At 38.9% G+C, this 7,773-nt stretch overlaps 1 pseudogene; it reads right to left on the reverse strand.

The window, feature by feature from the left end:
• Positions 1 to 1,573: 1,573 nt before the first annotated feature.
• Positions 1,574 to 2,016, reverse strand: LOC129012395 (immunoglobulin heavy variable 1-3-like; annotated as a pseudogene).
• Positions 2,017 to 7,773: the final 5,757 nt, after the last annotated feature.

Genomic DNA, 7,773 nt, shown 5'->3' on the forward strand with positions numbered 1-7,773 from the left:
CTTGAAACATTCATGTATCATCATAGTAGATTGTAGATACCAGTGTTCTAAAGTTTGATGCAATAAACATACAGAAGATTGGATACATAAATAGATTAGATGGGTCCATTAACATGGGTTACTATACACATACACATTTTCTAGGCCTGTTAGCTTAGAGATTCTAGAAACACTGACAGTACATTAACAACACACACGCCCAACATCATAATTTTGTGTTTTAATATAATTGTTTAATATCAGGGACCAGCAATCCTTGGAGAAATAACTGATTCTATGTGTGGAAAAGATAACAGAGATAATGAGCTTAGTATTTCTTCTAATACCAGGAAATAGGGAAGTGATCAAAAACAAAAGGATGGGGCATGCTGTAAAAATACAGAATCCAAACTAAATGAGCTCACAGAACCTAAAAAAAAGCTGTGGTGATTTGGGCGACAAAATAAATAATGTAGCACCAGATCTTCTCCATAGTAAAAAATAAATATTCATGAGCCAATACTGATATTAACAGATTATTGAATAAAGAAAATTAGAAAAAAGGCACCTTCCATTCAGAATAATTCTAAACATCTTAAGTTAATAATCTTCTCATCAAATAGGAGAAATTTAAATACTTATGCTGTGATTGTGGCCTGAGATTAGAGACAAGAGAAAAGTCCTGTTAGTGGAATTCATAATTAGTTTTTAGATATCATGCCAAAAGTATGATCTATGAAATAATTATTTTATCCAAGTTTACACACACACACTACATGTATATATGCACACACACACACATATGTATATAAATATTTTTCTGCCACAGACACTGATATGGGAGTAAAACGACAACTACAATTTGGAGAATACACTTGTAAAACACATATTTGTTAGTCAATTTTTTGTTAACTTCGTGAGTGACTTATATAATGGGTATATAAGGAAACTTACAACTGATCAAGAAGAAACAATGCAATAAAAAATAATCCAAATACCATACGAGGCACTTCATCACAATTATATAAAATAATTAAATACAAAATTTTAATTAGAAATATGTGCGTTTAAACAACAATGAGATATCACTACTAATCTATTAGAATAGTTAAAATATGCAATACTCATAGTGCCAAATGGCAATGAGGATGCAGAAGAACAAGATCTATCGTGCATTGCTGGCATGAACACAAAATTATAATTGCACAAAATGGAAAACATTAAGACATTTTGATATTTTATATAATGGAGATAAGTGTAGAGTTAAAATGTGATCTAGCAGCTGTGCTCCAAAACATTTACAACACCTGTTCAAAAACTTATGCTCACACTAATATTTTCAGAGGAATTCTTTTATCAGTTTTATTAATTTGATTTGTTTTCCACTCCCTGAATTTTGCTTACAGAACAAAAGTTGTATGGAAAATTTCCCGCATAATTAGAGTCCATACACATTTCTATTTTCCTTTTTTCAGCAATGACTTAACCTCGCTTTCTAAAAAGTCTTTAAAGCAAATAAAATCCCTGTCATCTCTCAAGCCCAGCACTGCTGCCACCTCCCTCAGGATTTCTGACTCTCTCAGGACGTGGGTTTTCACATTGTGTGTCTCGCACAGTAGTACACATCTATGTCCTCAGATCTCTGACTGTTCAGCTCCATGTAGGCTGTGCTCGTGGACATGTCCCTGGTCATGGTGACTCTGCCCTGAAACTTCTGTGCATAGCCTGTCTTACCATTGCCAGAGTAGATCCCTCCCATCCATTCAAACCCTTATCCAGGGGCCTGTCGCACACAGTGAATATCGTAGCTGGTGAAGGTGTATCCAGAGCTTTGCGGGACACCTTCACTGAAGCCCCAGGCTTCCTCCTTCAGCCCCAGACTGCACCAGCCGCACCTGGGAGTGGGCACCTGTGGAGAGAATACAGGAGTGTATGAAATTCTTTTTGACTGAAAAGAGTCCTCTCATCCTTGGGAGTAGATGGTCCTTTACCTGTAGCTGCTGCCACCAAAAAAATTATCCTTCAGGTCCAGTCCATGGTGAGGAGCTGTGTTCTCAGCAACTTCTCTATAGGAGGGATGTGGTTGTTGGGTGATGCTCTCAGGGCACAGGGATAACCATATTTAATCTCAGTGGATCTCATGATATTTGCATATTCATGATTCAGAGAATTTCATAACTCAAGACCTGATTCAGGACAAGAAAGGGAGGATAAATGACACATCAGTCATACAAAAGTGAGATGGTGATGGTCCAAGTCCTAATCCCACTTGAGGAAATGCATGCCCTGCTCCATTTCCAAACACTTTGTGGACAGAGGTCTTTCACTGAAGAACCAGCACCCACAGGACGCGTTCCTCACAGTGAACCCACATTTGATTAGCATGGAGACAATCTGGATCATTTCTCGGACCATCACTATGACACTGAGCAGATGCCTTTGCCTCATCCTGGTCTCATCAGCCACCAGCACAGACCACTGGTGACTCTGAGAAAGTGACTGCTGGATGTCCCATGTGAGTGTCCAGCAGGGCCTATGGACAAGCTATGAGATCTGCTGGATGCTCCTGAGACAGTGTCTTCAGCACCTGCCTGAGATCCTAAGATCTTTAATAGAAGACTTTTAGTTTACTGATTTGGCCCGTGATGTGTGATTGGCGCTGATTTTCTCATGAGACTGACAATAGCAATGAAGGGTTGGCATAGCAATTAGGAGTTCTTCATGAACTCTCAGCTCTCAAAATAATTTCCAAGGAATTTATGTTTTGAATAAGTTTGGGTTTTATTTCTCACTCTATTTAAAATAATTTTGTGATGTATTTACATCAGGAAACAAGACACTCTAATGAGAAAGCTGTTTTTAGGTGAAGTGCAAAGTAGTGGAGAGATGGAGGTGTCCTTGAATTCTCAGAATTGCTGGAACTTGAATACCAAGTTCACCTCTGAAAGGCAGTGGTCTATCTGAGAGGATATCAATCAGCTCTGCCTTCAGGAATCTTTGGATGTGGAAAAGATCAAGAGTGTGATTTATTTTTATCCATCGTGGTTAGAGGGAAACTTCCGGTCCCAGGAAGTGGGTGATTTTGACAGAAGCAGCTGAGACCTGCCCTTCTGAGTCGTTTTGAATCCTGAGATCTATTGGAGATCTCAGGAGAAAGAAATGGGGCAGGTCTCCATTCTCCTTAATGTGTGATCCTGAGGATGTGGCCTGACCTCTGTACACTTCCCGTGTTAAAAGATGTAGATTGGGGATCGCAGTGACAATTTCGTATGCAAACTCTACAATAGGTCGGCACTGGAGAATAGTCTCATCACCAAGATTACTGCAATTACCTTTCCTGGGAACCAGAGAGAACCTCCGTGACCCCTCTTATCTGAGCACACAAGGAACTCTGCTCCTGCCCTGACAGATCACACCTGTGACATGGGGCAGGACAACGACAATCAAGTCTAGTGTCCTCATTCATATATTGACCAATCCAGCTCGATCCTTCTATCTCTGAAAGGCCCTCTCCTCCATTGAATTGCATGAACACACCTTTGGGTGTGGGGCATTGCAACTTTGTTATTTGATATTAGTTTAGTGAATTACATAATAAATAATCTGCCTCCACGGATGCTGGCAACAGGAGAGTCATCAGAAGCTGGGTGAGTCATATAATCAGGACAAACCTGTACTCTCTTCTTCGGACCTGGAAAGAGTGGGCTGACCTTGTGTGGGGCAACAGAGGGGAGGAGACAGACCAAACATCCAGAACCAGGTGAGCACCTCACTTACCAGGCAGTCTCTGGGCCTTTTGTTTGAACACATGCAGAAGGACCTGTGCTCACCTTCAGGGAAATAGTGAACTTGGAGAAAAGATCACAGTGATCAATAATTTTTTACTATCGAGAAAAAAGTATCATAGGTCTGTATGCATCAATATGCGTGTGTACAGGTTGCTACACTACAAAGAGGAAATTAAATTCTCTGGAAAGAAAACCAAAGAGATTCTGAATGTGTAGGTATTGTTATTCTCAAATATGCTAGCTCCCATTTTACGATGCTGCTGCCTGGGGGCCAGGACACTGGGGCTGACAGAACATGCTGCTGAGGCTCAGTTCTGGACAAGAGCTACTGAGAACCAGAGACTCGCTTCTTCCACACAGCCTCACTGATGGATGAAGGCTCTGCCCTGGGTGCAGCGGCACTGAGGACATTGGCCCCCTGGTTCCCAACCCTGCTTCTATGGAAGAAGGTCCACCCCAGCAGGAGCTGCATGCTGATAAAGTGGAAAGTTTCTCCCCAACCCTGCACTGAGCGCTCAGCTCCTACACTGAAGAAGAAAAACACTCCTATTCTCCACCTGCAGAACCTTATCTAGGAGCTCTGTTTCAGGAGGGGAGTAAGGCTGAAATTTGGTCATAAAATAGAGTCCCGAATCTGGTCTCGAATGACCTGACTTCATTTACAACAGAGTGTGGAGAATTACAAAGCCCGAGGGTGCTCTCAAAAACAGTGGAAGCTGTGGTAAAATGCACTTGGAAGGAGATGGGTGGATGCATGGGAGGTCCAGGCTAAACTGCAGGGCTGCTGGCTTGCAAGAGAGAACCAAGAAGAAAGAGACTGGGAAGAGTTCTTCTGGGGTCAGTACAAATGTCAGGCACTGTTTGTTCAAAGGAGCCCATATTTGTTTGGTTCCATCTGTAAAGCAACTTAGACCTCAGTGTTGAAAATACAAACTTCCAACTGCAAGCAGTGGAGCTCAACATCTGGTCCTGGTCAGGGAAGAGCCAGAGAGAGCCCAGCCCAAACCAGTGACATGCGAGAGTGACAGTGAAATCCATGACTGTGTCTCTGGGGATCTTTCAGGCAGGCCTTCTGTCACTCAGAAGAAAGTCTGGAGTTCACCTGTAATGCTTTATGTCAAATTTTCAAAGACGTTCATGTTGTTTTTAGTTTCTAACACACACACACCACACACACACACACACACACACAATGTTAAACATCCGAATACATGTGTGTGAACGTATGATTTTAATCCTTTGTAGGACATACTTAGGAGTGAGAGTTCTAGGTCATGGATTAAGGACATGTTTAATTTTTTAGGAAACTGTAAACAATTTTCCCGGAAACTGTTTCATTTTGCATTCCCACTAGCAATATATTAGTCTCTAGGGTGCCTGACTTCTTCACCGACGCTGATGTTGTCAGTATTTCTTCTTTATTTTTTGTCTTTCTAGAAAGTCTATAGTAGTGTCTCCTTTTGGTCTTGATTTGCATTTCTGTAGTGGAAAATCACTTTCATATGCTGATGTGTCATCTGTACATCTTCGAGGTTTGCCGGTTCTTATTATAATTACATTGGTAGATATATGACTTGCAAATATTTTCTCCTTTGCAGCTTGTCCTTTATTTTCTTGATAGTCACTTGAGTAGAAAATGTTTTAAAATTTGAAGTTCAACTAATATTATTTTCATTTATTGATCACAAATTTTAATTTTCAGTATTGTTGATCAACTGTTAATAATCATATTTGAATTGTATTTGTTTTTATTTTATATGTATAAATTTGTGGGGAGTGACTGCAATTTTGTTACATATATATATTGCATAGTAGTCTTGGCTTTAATGTATCCATGATCCAAATAATGTACATCGTACCCACTAAGTAATTCCTCACCATTCTCCCACCTTCTGCTCTCCCATCTTTCTGAGTCTCCAATGTCCATCATTCCTTTCTCTATGTCCCTGTGTACATATGAGTTAGCTCTCATTTATAAGTGAGAACATGTGGTGTGTGATGTTCTGTTTCTCAATTATTATACTTAAAATAATGATGAATTCCATCCTTGTAGCTGCAAAAGATATGATTGCATTCCTTAATATGGCTGGATAGTATTTAAATGTATATATATGTAACATTTTCTTTATAAAATTATCTGTTGTTAGGCATAGGTTAATTCCTAAGTTTGATGACTGTGCTATTGTGAATAGTTCTGCAGGAAAACAAAAGTCTGCTTATCATTCTGATATAATGATTTATTTTTCCTTTAGGTAGTTATTTGTGGTTATCAAATCAAAGTAGTTCTACTTTTACTTCTTTGAAAAATCTCCATACTGTTTTCCATAGAGGCTGTGCTAATCTACATCCTCACCACAAGTGTCCGAGCGTTCCTTTTGCCTTCAATCCTCACCAATACCTGTTATTTTTGGCTCTTTAATAGTAGCCATTCTGACTGGTTTAAGAAATATCATTGCAGTTTTAATTTGCATCTCCCTGATAATTAGTGCTGTTTAGCACTGTTTAGTTATCTATCATCCAGCATTTTCCCATGTATATCAATACATCAAGTGGTGTACCTTAAATACGTACAGTTTTATTTGTCAACTTTAGCTCCATAAAGCTGAAAATGTAACTCAGTCTTATAATAAAAAAATGCATACTTATATTTCTACATATTTTATCAATATGTGAGAATATAAACAGAAAAACTTGTACAAAAATAGTTATAACAGTTTGTTTATAATATTTATGTTGGAAACAAATTTAAATCTCATCAACAGGAAAACAAATATACATATTGTCATTATTTCACATAATAAACTGATTTATTTACTTAATAAACTATCATTTACTGATGGTATGGATTGATTCAGATATGAAATATTCATATGTATATTAGTACATACATATGTACATATATGATGACAAAACCTTGAGACATGAAATTACATAAATAAACCTAAAAAATAGCAAAAATAAGTTCAAAACAGAAAAAATTAATCTATAGTGACAAAAATTAGAACATTTTTCTATTTGCATTTTTCTGATGGTTAGTGATGATGAGAATCTTTTAAAATATTGCTGGCCACCTGTAAGTCTTCTTTTCAGAAGTGTCTGTTCTTGTCATTTGCCCATTTATTAATGGTGTTATTTGTCTTTTAATTCTTGATTTGTTTAAGTTTCCTATACATTCTTGATATGGTTTGATTGTGTCCCCACACAAATCTTATCATGAATTGTTGCTCCCATAATTACCATCTGTTGTGGGAGGGACCCCGTGGGAGATAATTGAATCATGGCAGGGGGGTCTTTCCCATGCTATTCTCATGATATCTGGTGATATCAGTCTCATGAGATCTGGTGATTTGATAAAGGGGAGTTTCCCTGCATGAGTTCTCCTCTCTTGCTGATGGTTTTATAAAGGGGAGTTTCCCTGCATGTCCTCTCCTCTCTTGTATGCCACCATGTGATATGTGCCTTTCACGTTCTGCCATGATTTCGAGGCCTCCCCAGCAACGTGGAAGTGTGAGTCTATTAAACCTCTTTCTCTTGTAAATGCCCAGTCTCAGGTATGTCTTTATCAGCAGCATGAAAAGCAACTAATACAGTAAATTGGTGTCAGTTGAGTGAAGTGCTACTGATAAGATACCCAAAAACATAAAAGCGAATTTGGAACTGGAAAACACGCTGAGGATGAAACAATTTGGAGGGCTCAGAAGAAGACAGAAAAAATGTGTGAAAGTTTGAAACTCTCTAGAGAGTTGTTGAATGGCTTTGGCCAAAATGCCGATAATGATGTGAACAATAAAATCCAGGCTGAGGTGGCCTCAGATGGAGACAAGGAACTTGTTGCGAACTGGAGCAAAGGTGACTCTAGTTAGACTTTAGCAAAGAGACTGGTGGCATTTTGCCTCTGCCTTAGAGATTTGTGGAACTTTGAGCTTGAGAGAGATGATACTGGGTATCTGGCAGTAAAAATTCTAAGCAACAAAGTATTCAAGGTGTGACTTGGGTGCTGTTAAAC

This window comes from Pongo pygmaeus, chromosome 15, assembly GCF_028885625.2.
Source record: "Pongo pygmaeus isolate AG05252 chromosome 15, NHGRI_mPonPyg2-v2.0_pri, whole genome shotgun sequence".
NCBI classification, from domain to species: domain Eukaryota; kingdom Metazoa; phylum Chordata; class Mammalia; order Primates; family Hominidae; genus Pongo; species Pongo pygmaeus.